This window comes from Micropterus salmoides, unplaced genomic scaffold (assembly GCF_014851395.1).
Source record: "Micropterus salmoides isolate LMB-PRFRI ecotype aquatic unplaced genomic scaffold, ASM1485139v1 Ms_hic_scaffold_6, whole genome shotgun sequence".
Lineage (NCBI taxonomy): Eukaryota > Metazoa > Chordata > Actinopteri > Centrarchiformes > Centrarchidae > Micropterus > Micropterus salmoides.
Genome location: NW_024044348.1, coordinates 3,148,985 through 3,160,564, shown reverse-complemented (window position 1 = coordinate 3,160,564; position 11,580 = coordinate 3,148,985).

Sequence of the window (11,580 nt, the reverse complement as noted above, 5' to 3'; positions counted from 1 at the left end):
AGCGCCCTCTAGTGACCGTACGACTGTAGCAAAGGAGGAAGTTTGGTGACGTGTTATAAATAGCGAGAAAGTCCGTTTGTAAGGAGGTGGATGGACGGGTCAAACCAACCCAGGATTTTCAGTCAGGCGTTCGAGTCCCACGTGAAACCAAGTAAACAGTAAGTAATTTAGATTTATTAGTTAAATAGTGTTAGTGAGTTCTGTCACATGTGAAGTCACGTGATCACTGATGAGATGTACATATTTTAACCCAAACCATAATGTTTAAATGGTACGGGAAATGCTGTGTAGTTTTGGGAGACATGTATAAACAACCTCAGGCTGGAGGACTCGTACCTGTTTCATGGACAAACATGGAAATTCGACCCCAAACCAGGGCTACGTCGCTGAACAACTTTTCAACGTGACGGTTTTTAGACAGTGCGCGTCCAAATCTGTAGTTGATCAGATTAATTCGCACTAATTCAGCGAGATTACGACATGCTGCTGAACCCCCAACATTCTCATCTCAGTGCGTCATAACTGACGCTTTCAGACAGCGTGACAAGGGTAAGGGTTTTACGCTAAAGGTACCCTTCAGCGGCCGTATGAAACGTCCCCATTTGGTACGTTGCAGCAACACAAAGGAGGATAACCCTACCTGGGATAGCCGGTTGTCATGCATACAGTGGGTGACTTAGATTTAGGTACTAACATTTCTGATGGTTGTGGTTAGGGTAGGGGCTTCAGGGGGCTGTCAACACCTTTAACATGAACGCGGCTAGCTGACTCATACAGACGCTTCTGGAAGCATCTATAGAGACGCACCCGGTGCATCTCACACACGCCCTAAAGGGTACCTTTAGCGTCAAATAACGAAGTTTTGTCACTTTTTCTGAAAGCATTGGTATTGGATGCCCTGAGATGAGAACGGTCTGGAACCCCAGGAGGACAATACGTTACTGATCTGATCTCATCCTTCTCTCTACTGTCAGCCATCTAATAAATATTTAACAAGAGAAAAAGATCAACATCCCACAACACACATCATCGTTCCCTCCGACTACACTAACAGATTGGATTGCTTTATTGATGGATTTGATGAGTTTATTCTTCCCACATCTGCCCTGGAGATTTAGAGGGGACTCTAAGAAAAACATATATTGAATCATCTGTAGCCATCGTTGGTTTCCCTTCAGTATAAAAGGTGAACGTCGGCTCACCTGTGTTTTGTACCTGAGACGTTGCTGCTGTTAGCGTTAGCTGGATCTGGGGCGTCATTGTAGCTGGGAGAGCGCGACACGTTGAACACGGTGAAGCGTTCCTTCAGATTCACGCCGTGTTGAAGGAAACGCTTCGTCATGTCGGAGCTGCTTCCTCCCTCGCACCAAACCTCCTGACTGCAGCTGGTGCAGTTTTGTAGTGAAGCTAAGTCAAACTTTGGAGCGTTTGCAGGAAGGATTCTCTTCTTCACGCTTTGTTGATGCAACACATGAGGTGACGTTAGGTTGGCGTAGCAGCTGCTGGCAGATCAGAGACACTTTGATGGACTGTAAAATGCTCACTGCAGTTCAGTCAGGAGCTGAGATATGCAGAAAGTTAGGAACTGAGAAGCAGAATCCAAACGCACAGGTCTGATCCAATCATTGGTAACTTGGGACCGATTCTCGATCCCCAACCCTACTGAGAACATAACTGAGTTCTCTCTGAGTATCTGAGGCAGCAGGACGGAGTATGTTGGCTGAGTCAGAGTAAACTTCATCATGGTGATGAAGGAACATGAGGCTCACTGATGGTTTAATAGTTTCTGTGGCTCAGAGGAAGAAGAGACATCAGGCTGAGACACGCATGACTCGTTAGGGGAGACTGCTGGTTTCAGTCTGTACATGATCATCAGACTTTTCCTTTAATTGAATCGTCCACGTCTCTACTGACATGGACCAGCACGGTGCCGCCACCCACAGGACAGACCCGGTGTGTGTCGGCATGCAGACGAGCACCGTTTCAATCTGGGCAGAGAGACGAGTCCAAATGTTCCCCTTGATTAAAATAATTGACCCCCCAGCACCAAGCCAAGTGATGGAAATAACTCACATTGTTTAAAGCTCTGTGGGAAACCATCACCGAGTCACTGAGTTTAATCTCACTCACTCAACAAGAGGAACACAATTCCCCACAGAGCACTATGATTTATTAGCACACACTCTGCTCTGCTCTCGCCTCACTTGACCCGATTCTGCTAAGAACAGAAAAACGCTGATGATAGTTAGAGGTTTTTGTGAGTCAGCTCCTCTGACGTGGCTCTGATTCAGCTGCTACATGTGCTGCATGTTCTGTCCCAATAAACTACATTTTATTTCTGGGTTTGTTTTAGTGACAAATAAAGTTAATACGTGCTACTTGTCTGAAGCTATCGTAACATCAGTGGCGGTCGACGATATGAGTTTTTCACTGGCTGATGCCGATATTTAGAGAGCAGGATATATAATGCAGATATCAGAACACAGAAAAGTCCTGTATGATCAATTGTTCCTGAAGAGAACAGTCTACATGGTTCAGCCAGTAACGTGCTGTTCTAGGTGTTTATTAATGAATGCTGTAGCTTTCAGAGCGTGGCTAGAGATAAAAGGTTACAGTTTGTCAGACGTCATTCAGCTGTATTATAATCTACAACTAGTATCGGCCTGCTGAGCGCAGGTATCGGCCCATCCACTCACCATCAGTCAGCTGACGTAACACTTGGTCCTCCTAGTTGTTTTGTGGCTTCCCCCTGCCTCCAGCCTTTGTGCTAATGCTAAGCTAATGACATGAAACCGATCTTCTCTCTGGAGAACACAGAACAGGATGTCCCAAAACGTTGAAATGAAAGAAGTTGTGAGTTATTGAAACATGAATGAGATGTGACATTTTCATGAAGAGACCAGAGGTTCACTCAGTTCATCTGTAACAGAGACTCCTCGTGTGTTGGCTGCAGAGATCTGCTGCTCTTGGCTCTGGGTGAATGTGGGACGCTGCATGAGCTCATTCCTCCTCTCTGCTCCTACTGAACTTATTACATCACCTGCTGCTCTGCTCTAATAAAGAAGAGATCATTCAGAGGGCTCTGGCAGAACGGAGGCCCGACAGAACAGTTTCACAGAGTATCTGTGTGCAAAGGTAAATTCATTTATTAATAATATCTTACAGGAGTGCAGGAGAACGACTCCTACATTAGAAGACACTGAACAAAAGCAGCTGGTGAGTTTGGAAACAGTTAAGATTCACTTCAGATGTGCAACAAGTTCGGACTTGTATTTACGTGCGTGATAATAATGCTTAAAATAAACTGTTAAACAGCCTTTTCTGTAGAAACTTGTAGAAATAATATGACCACATTGTTATGACCTGGCTCAAAAGGCAACAACAAAAGGGAGACACACCATGGTAAACGGTTAACATATGATTATTTAACGAAAATAAGCCAAATTAATAGTTATTATGAATTAACATAATCAAAGTTATGAGGTATGTAGTCTGTGGTTTCAGTAGTGTCTGTGCAGGATGATGGTTGCATGAATGTATGTGTGAAGGTGTTGTAATATGCAAAAACAAAATAAATACCACAAAGCAATAGTCAAACCAAAGAAAACCAAACTAAAGGGGAAACCAGGGAGCCGGCCCGCAGGGAGGTCTGCCCTGGCCTCGACAGCAGCCCCTTACTGAATGAGAAGAAAGTGCCAAATACTCTACAGGGCAATTAGCCCAGGTGCCCAGAGTTACTGCAATCAGCTCTTCCTCTACAAGAGGAGAGAAAGAGTGTAAATGACAAAGAATAAGGTTTTAAATGTTTCCTGTAATACTTTGTCTTTATTTCATGTTTCCTGTTTAGCCGGAAGTTTATTTTGAAAGGACACTATACACTTGTAAGAAACGGAAATTAACAAGAGAACGAGGGAAAATGGTAGCGAAGCGGTAACTGCACCTAGAGAGAAAAAGAGAAAGAGAAGTGTTAAAATGAGAAGTGTTACTTTAGCGCCAGTCCAGAGCGGTTACAAGGTATGTTTAGTGCTATAGTTTGTGTCTGAGTTAATTTAAGTGTATTTTGTGAAAATTGCTAACTTTCTGGTTATGTGTTAAGCTAATGCATTGTCTTATTTTCTGTCTGTAATTTCTGTTTAGCTCTTATGTTGGTCTATACATTGCTCTCTGCAAGGAAGTTCAATAAAAGTGACCATCAGTCAAGGCTGACCTTTTTTCGACTGGATAGCTACAGAGAGAGACAGGCCACACCCACTCATGATCCCACAGTCAGTAGTCATTTATTGCCAAGAAATAAGAACACTTTGGTTATAAAAGAAAGGGAAACAACACCCAAAATAAATATTAACTTCTCTTTTAGAGTTTGATCTGTGACCTTCAGCATCTCTGTGAACATTAACTACGTGCTGTGGCCTCACACTAACACAGTCCTGGAGGACTAAAAACACTTCACAAAAACATTCAAAATAAAAGGCATGTCCAAGTTCACCAGAACACACGAATCCCAGGAATGTTCAGAGGGGCAGAAACAGCAGAAACCTGCAGCAGAGGCAGGATGGAAACTGATTCACAACAAGTCCATCTGCTATTTCAACACCTTGTCTTAACTATAGACTGTAGAAAAGGTCTTCACCAATTGCTTCACAAGCAAAGCTACCAGGATGAAAGCAGAGCTTTCTGGAGGCTCCCTGGGGCCTCCACAATCAAATCCAAGTCCCTAATGCTGCATACAGAGTTACTACTGGGTCTGCACCGTCTACCTAAACTCCATAATCCAAGCCTACGTTCCTTCTGGTCCACTGCGCTCCTCCAACGAAAGGGCGCCTGGCTCTGCCATCCCTTCACACAAATCAACCTCAGTCCCTGTTCTCATCTGTGACACCACGATGGTGGAACAAGCTACCGCACGCCATCAGAGCAGGGGCATCCGTCTCTGACTTGAAGAAGCTCTTAAAAACTCTGCAGGGAACACTTCCTCTGATAACACCTCTAACCCCTGTCATGCACTTCCTGTGCTCTTCTTCTTCTGTCTCCTTACAAATATCCTGTATTGACTGCACTATTTGTTAACTCTTCTTTCAGGTATTTACTGCATTGATGCTTTATTGATGATCGTATGTTGTTCCTCAAATGCCTCCAAATGAGAAATTTAAAATGTAAACGTGAAAAACTTGGTTCGTTTTTTTAAAGAGGTGATATTATGGTTTTTGGCTTTTCCCCTCTCCTTTATTGAGTTATATATCTTTTTTTTGTGCATGTAACAGGTTTGCAAAGTGAAAAAGCCCAAAGTCCAGCCCAAAGGGAGTTCTCATCTCCCACAGAAAACTCTGCACTGAACTGCCTGAAAACAGCTCGTTTGTAGTCCAGCCGCTTCGTGACATCACAGGGATGAAAGCTAAATGCGCCTCATATAACGCTCGCCAAGCGGCTACTCCGACATGCCCTCAAAAACACTGGTGGAAAAACAGTGAGCTGCAGCACACAGCTCTCCTCTCCCTTCCAAACACTAGCTACCCTCCAGGCAGTCAGTGGACATAAAGTTGTTCCTGTGATGTAGAGACAGAGCTCAGTTAAAACTTTATGGATACAGATTAATAACTCACCGCTCTGAAACTCTCGCTCCAGTCCATGTTGCCGAGCCGGTTGGCAACACGTACGGCTGAACCCGAGCCGTTTACCGGCTTCTCGCTGACCCGCACTTCTCTGCTTCTGATTGGCTAGTAGTCCTTAACTAGGAACTGAGCATGTGCAACTCCCAACAAAGATCATTTAGAGACAAAATGTATCACTCCATAGCTAAAACGAAGCCTTCAACACAGGCTGAAAAGAGGAGCTGCAGCAATGTACAGTGTGACAAAAAATATGGTGTTTTTTGAAAATTAAACCATGTAAACCTGTTCTGGTACAACCCCTAAATAGGATTTTGAACCTGACAATGAGCATAATACCACCTCTTTAAACTAAAACATTTAGTTCCAGTAGAGAAAACATAGTTTCCTCTTAGATCAAAAACATTCAAAACATAAGATACCTGGTCAACCACGAAGTTAGGAACCTTCTAAAAATGTATTAATTAATGAAATAAATTCCATCCCATGCAGGGTTTCTTTATTGTGAGCATGCGCTAAAGTGTCCTTATAATCTATTTGTTTAACAAAGGAGAAAAAAAGTCTGCCGGATGATGGAATTGACGACTTTCATATTTAACACAGTTTGCCTTCCATTTACATTTTTCTCCATATTTACATACACATTTTTAACCTATATTTACACATGAATTATTCACATCGTGGGTCTAAATGAATTTGAGCTTGGGCTACATTCACACCCTCAGAGCCCTAAATGTCAGGTATTTGTGGAAGAAAATCCTTCTCCCACAGCAGGTCTTGAACCCAGACCACCTGGGTTTAAACAGGAACCTTGCTGCTGGACCACCTGGAACAACTGGGAAGGAGCGTCAGCTGAACAGCCAGAAAGAAGCCTCTGTCGATTCCTGCATGAACCTCCACATCACTGACAGCTCCCACCAGGGTCCACATGGAAAAATGATATTAGCTGCAACTGGTGGAGAGATGGTCCTGATCCAGATCATTCTGCTCATCATGTTTGCACTTTTTGTAAAGTTTTAAGGGTGATTAGGGTTCATTTTTGCAGGTTCCTCCCTCAGTCTGACCTTCTGTAGAATTATAGGGTGAAAATCAGCTACACTATCGTCTCCAGAACTTGGACTTGAACCCAGACCCCTTACATGCGAGGCTGATGTTCTGACCACTGGACCATCAGGACCAAGAGCTCTTACTTTATTATAAATGATGAGAAGAGCAGCTCAACAACCAAATGATTAGAAGCTCCAAAGAACAGACAATCCATCCATCCAGAGTTTCCTCTCCAGACTGATGGAGGTGGATCTTCTGCAGGTTCCTCCCTCAGTCTGATTGTCTTCCTCTCTCTCTGGGTGTTGGTCTTCATCTGTACTGAATTTGGTCCGGTGGGGAAGGACGCCGCCCCCATCGTGAATTTCCGCCACAGCCGACCTTCAAGGGACCGAGGAACAGCTCACTGAGGTAAGTCCAGCTAGCTGGCTTGATGAAAGCCTGCTAGCTGTCTTTCTTTGAACATTTTATTATACCAAAGAACATAAAAAAGGAAATGATGACTGTACACCAGATTTCAAAATAAAACAACTCTAATGCAGCTCTTTCTTGTTAACTGTGGGAAGCAGCCCTCACTGGACATTTATGTATGCTTACCTGGATGGGATTGGACAATATGGACGAACGTTTTTATTAAATGTTTAGGTTTTATTCAAGAAAATGATTTTCTTTGGTGTCTTTGGTGACAGGCGAGTTTGCATGGGAGAGACAGAGTTTAGAAAGCTGGTATAAATTGTGGTGTACTGCTTTGTGGGTGGACCAGTAGGTGAAGGGGGGTCTGTAATGTCGCGCAGCACTTTTATGGTTGCATCTGTAATTGTTTTTTCTTGGATTACTGGCATCGTTGTCCAGCAGCTTGTAAAGTTTCACATCATCTGCAGGGCAAGTAGAAACGCTGTATGTGGCTGTGCTGACTGGCTGGATGATCGATGGCTGTGGAGGGATGTGTGTCTCTGATTAACGCACTGCATTCTGATGTTAGTCGTCCAACTACGTCTGTATGTGATTATAAAATCCAAATGGTTTGAATCTTGGATCTAAAAGTTTAGCTGGTGTCAAAACACTTGCTGAGTGCAGAGCAGAAAATGTATCCACTAATCTTCTTGAGCAATTGTTTCCCAGCTGGCCTGCAGTTTTTTGGAAATGTGTTGAGGGTTTTGAGGGTTTCAGTTGTTGTGCACCACTCATACTGCCACCTGCTGGTAGAGAGGGGCAGCTTCCTCTGCTTTTACCCTACGTTCACTCAAACAGCAGCACATTACAGTGTAAACCATGAACACCAGTGGTGACAGTAACAGCTGTGCGCACAGTAATTACTGCGGTTAAACTATATTACCACACTGTCCAAAAGGGAGCTGAAGGCTCAGGCAGGAACAGGTTTAGGACCCTAGTGCAGACACTTGACACGACAACATGAATTGAACTGATTTATTAACAACAAAACAAAGGGTACAAAATGTGGAGCAGTCCGCACAAATGCAAACATGGTAATCCAACAGGTAAAGAAAATGTGCAAAAGAAAATACACATATCCAGGATGTCAGGCAGGAAAACTATGAATCCGGAAACACAATGAGGTCAGAGATGATTTAGGAAAAAGACGCCTCCCAAAGGATCCTAAAGGGACTAATATGAGGTAAGTCCGTAACGCTAAAGATGGCGGCTGTATTCACATGTCCCACCCCTCCCGAATCGTGGTCCTCCAGTTTCAGATGTTGTGGTAGCAGCGTGGAGCAGCTGTGTGACCAGATCAGATGCCCTGCATGGCACCAGCTGTGGTATGCAGTATGTGTTAGAAAAACGGATATGATATATGCTGTGCATGTGTAGTGGAAGTATACCTTGCAGGGAAAACCCTGTCTAAACCTTAATTTGGGGCAAAGTCAACAAACTCTTTCAGGATTTCCTGCTGATTCATGCAAGTTTTATGGTGAAGGTGCAGTTCTGGCATGTTCTTATATATAGTTCTATATATATATATATACTTTTTAATCAACAAATCATTACATTATGAGTGAGATTGGGAGTCTGTGTCTGTAGCTCAGTTTGTGTGACATTATACTTTAATGCTTTTCTTTATGGTGCCAGAAGATGTGAGTTCGAATCCCACCTTCAGTAACAGCTTGAAAGTCTCACACAGCGGTGGCATTTCAGGTCAGTTCGGCCTAAGCATTTCCTGTTTTATAGGAGTAGGGTGGTCATGGATGACATCAACGTTTTCTAGTCAGGGGGAGCGGAGTGAACTGGTAACTAAGTTCCAAATTTTAAGACACATCTAGGTAGTAATGTTACGGAGTAGATCAACCTGCCTCAGAATGGGATGGCCTGAAGCAGTTTGGGTGGGAATTGAACACACTATATAAATGGTGGGATTTGTGCTCCCAAGAGGAAAAGAGGTGAGGCTGTGCTGCTGTGAACACGTGCCTTTTGTTAGCGTTGCTGTAAGTTTAATGAGTTATTTTCTGTTTGTTTGTTGAGTTATCCATGTACTGCAGACCACTGTAAATAAAACCATTACCTCTGGAAACACACAATGTTTGAGTCTGCCTACCTACCACTTCCTAGCCACCTTGGTCAGCTTTATGCCAAGTAGGTTTACACATACAAGGAAGTCATGTGGTGCTAAAGAATGAACACAAAATATTTAATTGACAACATTTAAATAATTAGAACGGGTATTTTCTAAAGAGTTGCCAGCTGCGGCTGCTGCTCCATCAGCAATTTTTCTAATCCTGTAGCGCCGCCTGCATGTACAAAATGTGTATTTGCTGCATTTGCTTAACATGCCCTGAATAGGATTTGAACTGCGTGGTGTCTTTCTCTTCAGTTCAGCACTGACAAAACTAACCACCAAGTTCCACCGAGATTTCAACTCATCTGGATCCAGAGTCCAGAGTGCTAACCATCACACCAAACTGACCACATGCTGACCTGTCACTTCTCTGAAATGTGAAATCACACAAAAACCGGCAAAAAGACGCGGTTTGGTTGTTTGGCGCCACAGACAGACATCAATACAACATGTGACACAATCAATAATAACCACAGAGTCAGATACAGAGGTGAAGTGTTTATTCTTTACTGTAAAATAAACTATAAAAATATTCCAGATGGATGTTGGATGAAAAAACATGTTTTCACTGGTTGTACCGAACTGGTTTTATTTCTGGGGGAAATCCATAATTTTATAAAAGAGATGAGCTGAACTTTGGACACTTTTACCAAAAGTATTTGAAAATGGAATTCCAAAAAAAGGAAACTGTGTAACATCAGTCTGTGCACATAAAACATTGTAGTGTCTGTGAAGATTCTCAGTGATCCAGCTCATAGTTCTCCAAGGAGGGCAGCTGGACTGGTTGAAGACATTTCACCTCTCAGATGGTCACCCTTGATTTAACCCTCTTGAATAAACTGAATTGTTGATTTTAATTCTTCATAATTATTATTGTCTGTGATACTATCCCTGTGATTATCAGTTTGTTTATTGTTGTTAGGTTATTTATTCAACATTTTATTCATTTATTATCATTTTCAGAATAATAACTAAAGCACAGAACTCTTTTATTTCTGATGGTGTCTGCAGCTGACAGCCTCCCACCACCAGGTGGTAGTGTAACACAAACTGTTTAATAAGAACTGATTTGAAACAGTGATTCCAAAGAAATAATGTCAAATAATAATAATAATGCAAAACATAAATGCAAAATAAATTTCCTTTACCACATTGTAATCATTAAGTATAAAATAAAAGTAAATAAAAACAAGGGGTTATTTCAGTTTGTTATCATTAATCACCTGGAAGTCTTTCATGAAGTATTTATGAGCTGTTAATGATATCTCAAGCTCTATATGAAAAGTGACATGAGATAACTTCTGTTATGAAACCCTAACCCTAACCCTATTGAAATGAATCAAAGTCATCTTCTGTCTCCTGCAGAAACTAATTATTTTACTAAATCTTTGTAAGCCGAATGTTAAATTTAAATAATGTACTTTTTTTATTATTGAAACATTCTGAAATGAAGAAATATGAAGACCCAAAAGGCTCAAATATAAATAATAATCACGTGAATAAACATAATATATATAAAAATATGAAATACTCCAGTAAATGTTAATCATTTAGTTGTTTGATGAGAGTGATCACATCACATTTATAATGACACATAGCTGACTGAACAACACACAAACTGCTGTTATGAAATAAAAAAAATCCAAACATGGTAAATAAAACAGAAAAACAGACCTGTAATAAACTCTGTTATTGTTCAAATAAGCAGAATACAATTACATTTCTCTTATAAGGAACTACATTTAAAATATGTATTAAATTATTTCACACTTATTTTGTCTGTTGCTTTATATATAATTATTTACTTTTTTTATATTTCATTTATGGATGTAGTTTGTGTCATTTTTACACATTTTATTATATTATCATTATATTTGTTTCTTTATGTCTTATTCACTAAAAACATACATATTTACTAGTTTCTTTATTTAAACTGTGTTTATTGGTAACTCAGACACACAGATCTGTTCTGTTGAGATTTTAACAATGGTGGGAATCTGCTGTGAGTTATTGATCCTGTGTATGAATATTGTTTTGCTGTTATCACCCTGTTGACACATCTCTCTCACCTCCAGTTTATTTGATATCATTTTATTTATTTTACCTTTATTTTACCAGGAAAGAAATCCATTGAGATTTTTAATGTCCTGGAATAAATGATCTGTATGATCAATGACTGTAGGAGATTTACACTTCACAAGTTGGTTGTTTGGAATTACTAATAATAAATAATCAACAATTAATAACACACACTTTATTGTTGTTTTCTGAGTCTTACCACATTTTTATTCATTTTTATATCTCTCTGTTATGCATCTAAATAATAAAATAGTCCAACATGATCCAGGAGAATCAAAA